The sequence below is a fragment of the Pseudophryne corroboree genome, chromosome 9 (genome assembly GCF_028390025.1).
Source record: "Pseudophryne corroboree isolate aPseCor3 chromosome 9, aPseCor3.hap2, whole genome shotgun sequence".
Classification (NCBI taxonomy): domain Eukaryota; kingdom Metazoa; phylum Chordata; class Amphibia; order Anura; family Myobatrachidae; genus Pseudophryne; species Pseudophryne corroboree.
The window spans coordinates 205,589,815-205,602,398 of record NC_086452.1 but is presented as its reverse complement, the minus strand read 5'-3'; positions in this window follow the sequence as shown (position 1 = coordinate 205,602,398).

Genomic DNA, 12,584 nt, shown 5'->3' with positions numbered 1-12,584 from the left:
GCTATGTGAGATAGTAAACACCCACACACACACACACACACACACACAGGAAAATGTCAGACACAGTTTCCCTCCCAAGCATGCCACAGAGAGACACAGAGATTGGAGCCAACCCACACACACAGTGCTTTTTAAGGTAGAACTAATTAAACTACCAGCGCTGTCTGTGTACCTTAATAGACTACACAGACTTTACACAGCCTCCCCCTCCCTTCTACATACCTCCCAACTGTCCCGATTTTCGCGGGACAGTCCCGTTTTTTGGGGACTGTCCCGCTGTCCCACCCGCGGGCCGCAGTGTCCCGCGGTGGGGGGGGCAGTTGGGAGGCTCCTGCACGCGCTGCTCTGCTTAGCAGAGCAGCGATGAATGGACGCTGTGCGCATGCGCACAGTGTCTATTCAGTGCAGACAGAGGGAGAGAGGGCATGCCAGCAGCTCACGGAGCGCTGGGCATGCCCCCTCAATGACGAAATCGGGGCGTGGCTCGCGATCGCGGGTCCTCCCGCGAGGCCACGCCCCCTTTCCCATAGACCACGCCCCTTTTTCGGGAGCGCGCGCGGCTTCGCCGCACGTGTGTACCTCTTTACAAGCGGCTGAAGTTGGGAGGTATGCTTCTACAACCCCCTGGTACCGTACAAGATAGCTGAAGTTGACTTGGAGTGACAGCTCTCCCTGTCAGTGCTTCTGCAGGCAGGAAGATGTCGCTGAACGCTGCAGGGTCCGCTCTGATGAGAAGCTCCACCCCCTTACATGGCGCTGTCTTCCCACTCCTCTGAAGATTATACTGGCCTGAGGAATTGTGCTGGCAGCGATCCTGGGACCCTGACAGGCTTGGTGGTCAGTGTAGGGTGTAGGCGCTGGCTCAGGGCGCCCCTCACAGCACTGCACTATGTACCGCTGAGCCCCGGAGCGCAGTTAGTACTGCGCTCCATATCCTGTTGCCGCCATCTTCACACCATCTCCCCGCTTGCTAGTGGGGCCGGTGACTAACTCGCCACTGATCTTCTGGCTCTGTAAGGGGGTGGTGGCATACTGCTGGGGTGAGCAATATCCTGTGGCGGGGAACGTTCGATCCCCTCAGGAGCTCAGTGTCCTGTCAGCGGAGATAGTGGCTCAGACCCCGCAGGGCGGACACTACTCCCCACCTTAGTCCCACGAAGCAGGGAGACTGTCGCCAGCAGCTACCCTGTAAAATAATAAACTCTAAAAAAAACTTTTACCAGAGAAACTCTGTAGAACTCCCCTAGCTGTGACCGGCTCTTCCGGCACATTTTCTAAGCTGAGTCTGGTAGGAGGGGCATAGAGGGAGGAGCCAGCTCACACTCTCAAACTCTTAAAGTGCCAGTGCCTCCCGGTGGACCCGTCTATACCCCCATGGTACTAATGTGGACCCCAGCATCCTCTAGGACATAAGAGAAAAGAGATTATTTTATCATACATATCCGCCACTGTTTTCTGATGTAATGCTAAACCTAAAATAAATGTTTTTATATTTATCAGTAGAAATGTGAAAAAGGTCTGTCTACTCCAAAAATAATTTATGTTGTTCACTGAATGTTGCCATATTTCCTAAATTCTTAGTCACTAATCTAGTATTATCCCAAAACCCCAAATATCTAGTCACAAAATTAACTTTATTGTTTTATTTTTAAGCAGCATAACTATACAGATGTGTTTTCAAACACCTATTCTTTTTGCTCCATATGGTGCAAGATGCATGACATAACTTAAGGGCCCCATACACTTATCCGACTGCATGTCGGAGGCGATCGCAGGTAATCACCCCAGCAGCCTCCCGGGGGGCAGGATCGCCCAAGATACATTGTATGCTGTCCTTTTGCATCCAATGTATCCTGGGCGATCCCAGCCATGCCCCCAGGTCGGACCAGATTGAATGTGCAGCACATTCAATCTGGAGGATCCGATCCGATGCTCACGGGAACGCACATCGGATTGGACCAGAGACACCTCAAAAATGCCCGATTTTACCCAATATATCGGCCCGAATGCCCGAATTGGGCTGAAATCGAGCATAATCGCTCTAGTGTATGGAGCCCTTTAGACGCTTTATCACATACTTTTGTACTTATTCCTGAATTTAGGGCCTTAGATTACTGAAAATTGTAACGAGTGATTTTTGTCAATCTGCGCATGCACTATGGCTGCACAGCAGAATGTTGATTGGAAGAATGGCTTCCTGACTTGACCATTTTCCTTGGAACTGTTCCCCCTGTGCGACTGCTCCCCAACCTCTGACGCTTGCATCTGTGGTTAGCAGAAACCAATTTTGAATCCCGAACCTTCAGCCCTCTATCAGGTGAGAAGTCTGAAGCCATCACAGAAGAGGCATCCTGGCTTTTGGCGACAGACGTATCCTCTGGTGCATGTGAAGATGCTATCCAGACCATTTGTCCAGCAGATCCAGCTGGAAGGGTCTTGCGTCAAACCTTCCATACTGCTGCGCCTCATAAGCGGCTACCATCTTCCCCAGAAGGCGAATGCACAGATGCACCGATGTCCGGGTTTGTCTGAGAACATCCCGCACCATTGACTGGATCACAAATGCTTTTTCCAACGAAAGGAACATCTTCTGCTCCTCTGTATCCAATATCATCCCCAGGAAAAGAAGCCTCCATGTTGGTTCCAGATGAGATTTTGGTAGGTTCAAAATCCACCCGTGATCCTGGAGTAGTCTGGTTGAGAGGGCAATGTTGACTAACAACCTCTCCCTGGATGGTGCTTTTATCAGCAGCTCGTCCAGGTATGGTATTATGTTCACTGCCTGTTTTCGGAGGAGAAACATAATCTCTGCCAATACCTTGGTGAACACCCTTGGTGCCCACCCTTGGTGCCATAGATAGGCCAAATGGCAGGGCCTGAAACTGGTAGTGACGGTCCTGTAATGCAAACCTTAGATAAGTCTGATGAGGTGGCCAAATCGGAATATGAAGGTATGCATCCTTGATATCCAGAGACACCAAGAATTCCCCCTCCTCCAGACCTGAGATCACCGCTCTCAGAGACACCAACTTGAACTTGAACACCCGTAAGTACGGGTTCAATGACTTGAGATGTAAAATGGGCCTTACCAATCCGTCTGGTTGTGGAACTACAAACAGTGTGGAATAATAACTATGGTTTTGCAGCTGAAGTGGAACTGGAACAATGACCTGAGTCTGTACCAGTTTCTGAATTGCTTCCTGTAAAGTCATACTTGCTTCTGGAGAAGCTGGTAAGCCTGATTTGAAGAATCTGTGAGGTGGAAGTTCCTGAAACTCCAGTCTGTAGCCCTGGGCTATAAGATCTTTGACTAAGGGATCCTGGCATGATGTTGCCCACATGTGACTGAAGAATCTCAAACGGGCTCCCACCTGCCTGTCTTCCAGGCAGTGCGGTTCACCATCATGCCGAATGCTTAGAGGAAGCAGAACCCGGGTTCTGTTCCTGTGAACCAGCAGTTGCTGGCTTCTCTGGGTTTACCTCTATTGCCTTTGAAGGCCGTAGAAGAACCTTTGGTTTTGTTTTTAAACTTTGCTGTCCGAAAGGACTGCAGAGGTGGAGCAGAGAAGGATTTTCTAGCCGGGGGAGCTGCAGAAGGAAGGTATGTAGACTTACCCGCCGTAGCCTTGGATATCCACGTACCCAGTTCATCCCCAAAGAGGGCTTCACCTGTGAAAGGTAGGCTGTCCACGCTCCTCCTGGAATCCGCGTCCGCAGTCCACTGGCATAGCCACAAGCCCCTGCGTGCTGACTCTGCCATGGCAGTGGTGCGTGCATTGAGTAAACCAATTTCCTTTATGGCCTCCACCATAAAGTTAGCAGAATCCTGTATATGCTGTAGGAGTAAAACTATCCCCCCCCCTGGATAAGGAATCTAATCCATCACAGGGGCAAACGCAGGATTTACGCGGGGGGGGGGGGGGGGGTTTCTATACACAAACATGCACACATGTTTTATATATATATATATATATACACATATATATATATATATATGATGCAGCAAGTTGGCAACACAAAATATTGCCTTGATTATCCTACATTTTAGGTGAGCCCATCATCACCCATGAAATATAGGATAGGAAACGTTACTCTCTTAACTTCAATATAAGTCTCCAAGTGCCACCAACTTGCTGCTTTATATGGAGGCACTGGCTCCCTGGAGGGCACTGGAGTATCCACACATTACCTGAATTTTTATTGTTGACAGTAAGTGCTGGATGATTGTATGAAAAACACACTGTATTATCTATCTATCTATCTATCTATCTATCTATATATATATATATATATATATATATAGTCGCAGTATTGGTATTAGACTCCATGAATGCTAATCTACCACCAATACTATATATATATATATATATATATATATATATATATATATATATATATGTATATAAAAGACAAAAGATGAGAATATGCGCCTCCTAGTGCATTATCTCACATAAAATTGTGACCTCCACCTTTAGTAACACCCCGGTGAATTCAAGGTGTACCTTGGATGGTGGAATTCCAACCACCTAAATGAGTCGCAAAATACCACGTATTTCAGTGTATAGTAGGGATACTTTTCATCACAATAATTCTGGTGGTGCTTCTCCCCGGTTTATATCTCACATATAAAGGATAAAAGCAAAAAGGACCAATAGTGCAATATGTTTCATAACAAATAAAAACTAGAGATGAGCGGGTTCGGTTTCTCTGAATCCGAACCCGCCCGAACTTCATGTTTTTTTTCACGGGTCCGAGCGACTCGGATCTTCCCGCCTTGCTCGGTTAACCCGAGCGCGCCCGAACGTCGTCATGACGCTGTCGGATTCTCGCGAGGCTCGGATTCTATCGCGAGACTCGGATTCTATATAAGGAGCCGCGCGTCGCCGCCATTTTCACACGTGCATTGAGATTGATAGGGAGAGGACGTGGCTGGCGTCCTCTCCATTTAGATTAGGGTTGAGAGAGAGAGAGATTGACCTGAGGCTGTGATACTGTAGAAGAGAGTGCAGAGTTTAGTGACTGACGACCACAGTGACCACCAGACAGTGCAGTTGTTTGTTTTATTTAATATATCCGTTCTCTGCCTGAAAAAAACGATACACACAGTGACTCAGTCACATACCATATCTGTGTGCACTGCTCAGCCCAGTGTGCTGCATCAATGTATATATATATCTGACTGTGCTCAGCTCACACAGCTTATAATTGTGGGGGAGACTGGGGAGCACTGCAGTGCCAGTTACAGGTTATAGCAAGAGCCAGGAGTACATAATATTATATTAAAATTAAACAGTGCACACTTTTGCTGCAGGAGTGCCACTGCCAGTGTGACTAGTGACCAGTGACCTGACCACCAGTATATATAATATTAGTAGTATACTATCTCTTTATCAACCAGTCTATATTAGCAGCAGACACAGTACAGTGCGGTAGTTCACGGCTGTGGCTACCTCTGTGTCGGCACTCGGCAGCCCGTCCATAATTGTATATACCACCTAACCGTGGTTTTTTTTTCTTTCTTTATACATACATACTAGTTACGAGTATACTATCTCTTTATCAACCAGTCTATATATTAGCAGCAGACACAGTACAGTGCGGTAGTTCACGGCTGTGGCTACCTCTGTGTCGGCACTCGGCAGCCCGTCCATAATTGTATATACCACCTAACCGTGGTTTTTTTTTCTTTCTTTATACATACATACTAGTTACGAGTATACTATCTCTTTATCAACCAGTCTATATATTAGCAGCAGACACAGTACAGTGCGGTAGTTCACGGCTGTGGCTACCTCTGTGTCGGCACTCGGCAGCCCGTCCATAATTGTATATACCACCTAACCGTGGTTTTTTTTTCTTTCTTTATACATACATACTAGTTACGAGTATACTATCTCTTTATCAACCAGTCTATATTAGCAGCAGACACAGTACAGTACGGTAGTTCACGGCTGTGGCTACCTCTGTGTCGGCACTCGGCAGCCCGTCCATAATTGTATATACCACCTAACCGTGGTTTTTTTTTCTTTCTTTATACATACATACTAGTTACGAGTATACTATCTCTTTATCAACCAGTCTATATATTAGCAGCAGACACAGTACAGTGCGGTAGTTCACGGCTGTGGCTACCTCTGTGTCGGCACTCGGCAGCCCGTCCATAATTGTATATACCACCTAACCGTGGTTTTTTTTTCTTTCTTTATACATACATACTAGTTACGAGTATACTATCTCTTTATCAACCAGTCTATATATTAGCAGCAGACACAGTACAGTGCGGTAGTTCACGGCTGTGGCTACCTCTGTGTCGGCACTCGGCAGCCCGTCCATAATTGTAAATACCACCTAACCGTGGTTTTTTTTTCTTTCTTTATACATACATACTAGTTACGAGTATACTATCTCTTTATCAACCAGTCTATATTAGCAGCAGACACAGTACAGTGCGGTAGTTCACGGCTGTGGCTACCTCTGTGTCGGCACTCGGCAGCCCGTCCATAATTGTATATACCACCTAACCGTGGTTTTTTTTTCTTTCTTTATACATACATACTAGTTACGAGTATACTATCTCTTTATCAACCAGTCTATATATTAGCAGCAGACACAGTACAGTGCGGTAGTTCACGGCTGTGGCTACCTCTGTGTCGGCACTCGGCAGCCCGTCCATAATTGTATATACCACCTAACCGTGGTTTTTTTTTCTTTCTTTATACATACATACTAGTTACGAGTATACTATCTCTTTATCAACCAGTCTATATATTAGCAGCAGACACAGTACAGTGCGGTAGTTCACGGCTGTGGCTACCTCTGTGTCGGCACTCGGCAGCCCGTCCATAATTGTATATACCACCTAACCGTGGTTTTTTTTTCTTTCTTTATACATACATACTAGTTACGAGTATACTATCTCTTTATCAACCAGTCTATATATTAGCAGCAGACACAGTACAGTGCGGTAGTTCACGGCTGTGGCTACCTCTGTGTCGGCACTCAGCAGCCCGTCCATAATTGTATATACCACCTAACCGTGGTTTTTTTTTCTTTCTTTATAGTCATACTAGTTACGAGTATACTATCTCTTTATCAACCAGTCTATATTAGCAGCAGACACAGTACAGTGTGGTAGTTCACGGCTGTGGCTACCTCTGTGTCGGCACTCGGCAGCCCGTCCATAATTGTATATACCACCTAACCGTGGTTTTTTTTTCTTTCTTTATACATACATACTAGTTACGAGTATACTATCTCTTTATCAACCAGTCTATATTAGCAGCAGACACAGTACAGTGCGGTAGTTCACGGCTGTGGCTACCTCTGTGTCGGCACTCGGCAGCCCGTCCATAATTGTATATACCACCTAACCGTGGTTTTTTTTTCTTTCTTTATACATACATACTAGTTACGAGTATACTATCTCTTTATCAACCAGTCTATATAGTAGCAGCAGACACAGTACAGTGCGGTAGTTCACGGCTGTGGCTACCTCTGTGTCGGCACTCGGCAGCCCGTCCATAATTGTATATACCACCTAACCGTGGTTTTTTTTTCTTTCTTTATACATACATACTAGTTACGAGTATACTATCTCTTTATCAACCAGTCTATATATTAGCAGCAGACACAGTACAGTGCGGTAGTTCACGGCTGTGGCTACCTCTGTGTCGGCACTCGGCAGGCAGTCCGTCCATAATTGTATACCACCTAACCGTGGTTTTTTTTCTTTCTTCTTTATACATACATAGTTACATAGATATCTCTTTATCAACCAGTCTATATTAGCAGCAGACACAGTGCAGTACGGTAGTTCACGGCTGTGGCTACCTCTGTGTCTGCACTCGGCAGGCAGTCCATAATTGTATACTAGTATCCATCTCCATTGTTTACCTGAGGTGCCTTTTAGTTGTGCCTATTAAAATATGGAGAACAAAAATGTTGAGGTTCCAAAATTAGGGAAAGATCAAGATCCACTTCCACCTCGTGCTGAAGCTGCTGCCACTAGTCATGGCCGAGACGATGAAATGCCGGCAACGTCGTCTGCCAAGGCCGATGCCCAATGTCATAGTACAGAGCATGTCAAATCCAAAACACCAAATATCAGAAAAAAAAGGACTCCAAAACCTAAAATAAAATTGTCGGAGGAGAAGCGTAAACTTGCCAATATGCCATTTACGACACGGAGTGGCAAGGAACGGCTGAGGCCCTGGCCTATGTTCATGGCTAGTGGTTCAGCTTCACATGAGGATGGAAGCACTCAGCCTCTCGCTAGAAAAATGAAAAGACTCAAGCTGGCAAAAGCAGCACAGCAAAGAACTGTGCATTCTTCGAAATCCCAAATCCACAAGGAGAGTCCAATTGTGTCGGTTGCGATGCCTGACCTTCCCAACACTGGACGTGAAGAGCATGCGCCTTCCACCATTTGCACGCCCCCTGCAAGTGCTGGAAGGAGCACCCGCAGTCCAGTTCCTGATAGTCAGATTGAAGATGTCAGTGTTGAAGTACACCAGGATGAGGAGGATATGGGTGTTGCTGGCGCTGGGGAGGAAATTGACCAGGAGGATTCTGATGGTGAGGTGGTTTGTTTAAGTCAGGCACCCGGGGAGACACCTGTTGTCCGTGGGAGGAATATGGCCGTTGACATGCCAGGTGAAAATACCAAAAAAATCAGCTCTTCGGTGTGGAGGTATTTCACCAGAAATGCGGACAACAGGTGTCAAGCCGTGTGTTCCCTTTGTCAAGCTGTAATAAGTAGGGGTAAGGACGTTAACCACCTCGGAACATCCTCCCTTATACGTCACCTGCAGCGCATTCATAATAAGTCAGTGACAAGTTCAAAAACTTTGGGTGACAGCGGAAGCAGTCCACTGACCAGTAAATCCCTTCCTCTTGTAACCAAGCTCACGCAAACCACCCCACCAACTCCCTCAGTGTCAATTTCCTCCTTCCCCAGGAATGCCAATAGTCCTGCAGGCCATGTCACTGGCAATTCTGACAAGTCCTCTCCTGCCTGGGATTCCTCCGATGCATCCTTGCGTGTAACGCCTACTGCTGCTGGCGCTGCTGTTGTTGCCGCTGGGAGTCGATGGTCATCCCAGAGGGGAAGTCGTAAGCCCACTTGTACTACTTCCAGTAAGCAATTGACTGTTCAACAGTCCTTTGCGAGGAAGATGAAATATCACAGCAGTCATCCTACTGCAAAGCGGATAACTGAGGCCTTGGCATCCTGGGTGGTGAGAAACGTGGTTCCGGTATCCATCATTACTGCAGAGCCAACTAGAGACTTGTTGGAGGTACTGTGTCCCCGGTACCAAATACCATCTAGGTTCCATTTCTCTAGGCAGGCGATACCGAAAATGTACACAGACCTCAGAAAAAGAGTCACCAGTGTCCTAAAAAATGCAGCTGTACCCAATGTCCACTTAACCACGGACATGTGGACAAGTGGAGCAGGGCAGGGTCAGGACTATATGACTGTGACAGCCCACTGGGTAGATGTATGGACTCCCGCCGCAAGAACAGCAGCGGCGGCACCAGTAGCAGCATCTCGCAAACGCCAACTCTTTCCTAGGCAGGCTACGCTTTGTATCACCGGTTTCCAGAATACGCACACAGCTGAAAACCTCTTACGGCAACTGAGGAAGATCATCGCGGAATGGCTTACCCCAATTGGACTCTCCTGTGGATTTGTGGCATCGGACAACGCCAGCAATATTGTGTGTTCATTAAATATGGGCAAATTCCAGCACGTCCCATGTTTTGCACATACCTTGAATTTGGTGGTGCAGAATTTTTTAAAAAACGACAGGGGCGTGCAAGAGATGCTGTCGGTGGCCAGAAGAATTGCGGGACACTTTCGGCGTACAGGCACCACGTACAGAAGACTGGAGCACCACCAAAAACTACTGAACCTGCCCTGCCATCATCTGAAGCAAGAAGTGGTAACGAGGTGGAATTCAACCCTCTATATGCTTCAGAGGTTGGAGGAGCAGCAAAAGGCCATTCAAGCCTATACAATTGAGCACGATATAGTAGGTGGAATGCACCTGTCTCAAGCGCAGTGGAGAATGATTTCAACGTTGTGCAAGGTTCTGATGCCCTTTGAACTTGCCACACGTGAAGTCAGTTCAGACACTGCCAGCCTGAGTCAGGTCATTCCCCTCATCAGGCTTTTGCAGAAGAAGCTGGAGACATTGAAGGAGGAGCTAACACGGAGCGATTCCGCTAGGCATGTGGGACTTGTGGATGGAGCCCTTAATTCGCTTAACAAGGATTCACGGGTGGTCAATCTGTTGAAATCAGAGCACTACATTTTGGCCACCGTGCTCGATCCTAGATTTAAAGCCTACCTTGGATCTCTCTTTCCGGCAGACACAAGTCTGCTGGGGTTGAAAGACCTGCTGGTGACAAAATTGTCAAGTCAAGCGGAACGCGACCTGTCAACATCTCCTCCTTCACATTCTCCCGCAACTGGGGGTGCGAGGAAAAGGCTCAGAATTCCGAGCCCACCCGCTGGCGGTGATGCAGGGCAGTCTGGAGCGACTGCTGATGCTGACATCTGGTCCGGACTGAAGGACCTGACAACGATTACGGACATGTCGTCTACTGTCACTGCATATGATTCTCTCAACATTGATAGAATGGTGGAGGATTATATGAGTGACCGCATCCAAGTAGGCACGTCACACAGTCCGTACTTATACTGGCAGGAAAAAGAGGCAATTTGGAGGCCCTTGCACAAACTGGCTTTATTCTACCTAAGTTGCCCTCCCACAAGTGTGTACTCCGAAAGAGTGTTTAGTGCCGCCGCTCACCTTGTCAGCAATCGGCGTACGAGGTTACATCCAGAAAATGTGGAGAAGATGATGTTCATTAAAATGAATTATAATCAATTCCTCCGCGGAGACATTGACCAGCAGCAATTGCCTCCACAAAGTACACAGGGAGCTGAGATGGTGGATTCCAGTGGGGACGAATTGATAATCTGTGAGGAGGGGGATGTACACGGTGATATATCGGAGGGTGATGATGAGGTGGACATCTTGCCTCTGTAGAGCCAGTTTGTGCAAGGAGAGATTAATTGCTTCTTTTTTGGGGGGGTCCAAACCAACCCGTCATATCAGTCACAGTCGTGTGGCAGACCCTGTCACTGAAATGATGGGTTGGTTAAAGTGTGCATGTCCTGTTTTGTTTATACAACATAAGGGTGGGTGGGAGGGCCCAAGGACAATTCCATCTTGCACCTCTTTTTTCTTTTCTTTTTCTTTGCATCATGTGCTGATTGGGGAGGGTTTTTTGGAAGGGACATCCTGCGTGACACTGCAGTGCCACTCCTAAATGGGCCCGGTGTTTGTGTCGGCCACTAGGGTCGCTAATCTTACTCACACAGTCAGCTACCTCATTGCGCCTCTTTTTTTCTTTGCGTCATGTGCTGTTTGGGGAGGGTTTTTTGGAAGGGACATCCTGCGTGACACTGCAGTGCCACTCCTAGATGGGCCCGGTGTTTGTGTCGGCCACTAGGGTCGCTAATCTTACTCACACAGCTACCTCATTGCGCCTCTTTTTTTCTTTGCGTCATGTGCTGTTTGGGGAGGGTTTTTTGGAAGGGACATCCTGCGTGACACTGCAGTGCCACTCCTAGATGGGCCCGGTGTTTGTGTCGGCCACTAGGGTCGCTAATCTTACTCACACAGCTACCTCATTGCGCCTCTTTTTTTCTTTGCGTCATGTGCTGTTTGGGGAGGGTTTTTTGGAAGGGCCATCCTGCGTGACACTGCAGTGCCACTCCTAGATGGGCCCGGTGTTTGTGTCGGCCACTAGGGTCGCTAATCTTACTCACACAGCTACCTCATTGCGCCTCTTTTTTTCTTTGCGTCATGTGCTGTTTGGGGAGGGTTTTTTGGAAGGTACATCCTGCGTGACACTGCAGTGCCACTCCTAGATGGGCCCGGTGTTTGTGTCGGCCACTAGGGTCGCTTATCTTACTCACACAGCGACCTCGGTGCAAATTTTAGGACTAAAAATAATATTGTGAGGTGTGAGGTATTCAGAATAGACTGAAAATGAGTGTAAATTATGGTTTTTGAGGTTAATAATACTTTGGGATCAAAATGACCCCCAAATTCTATGATTTAAGCTGTTTTTTAGTGTTTTTTGAAAAAAACACCCGAATCCAAAACACACCCGAATCCGACAAAAAAAATTCGGTGAGGTTTTGCCAAAACGCGTTCGAACCCAAAACACGGCCGCGGAACCGAACCCAAAACCAAAACACAAAACCCGAAAAATTTCAGGCGCTCATCTCTAATAAAAACCCATTTATTCCAAAAAAACTGGTCCTAAATAATAAAAGTAGTTGCCCGTACAGTGCAAGAAATAAAAGACAGCTTATCTGTTAGTAGTCGTCCATACGAGAAAACACTCAACGCGTTTCGTCCTATGCCCACGGCCTGGACTTCCTCAGGAGTATAATGATACATGCTGCATAGATCATATATTTATACCCATATCAATCTTTCAATTGAACAGGAAATTGATGGCTATCAGTCCCCGGAAGCGATGTCACTTCCGCCCGGAAGACC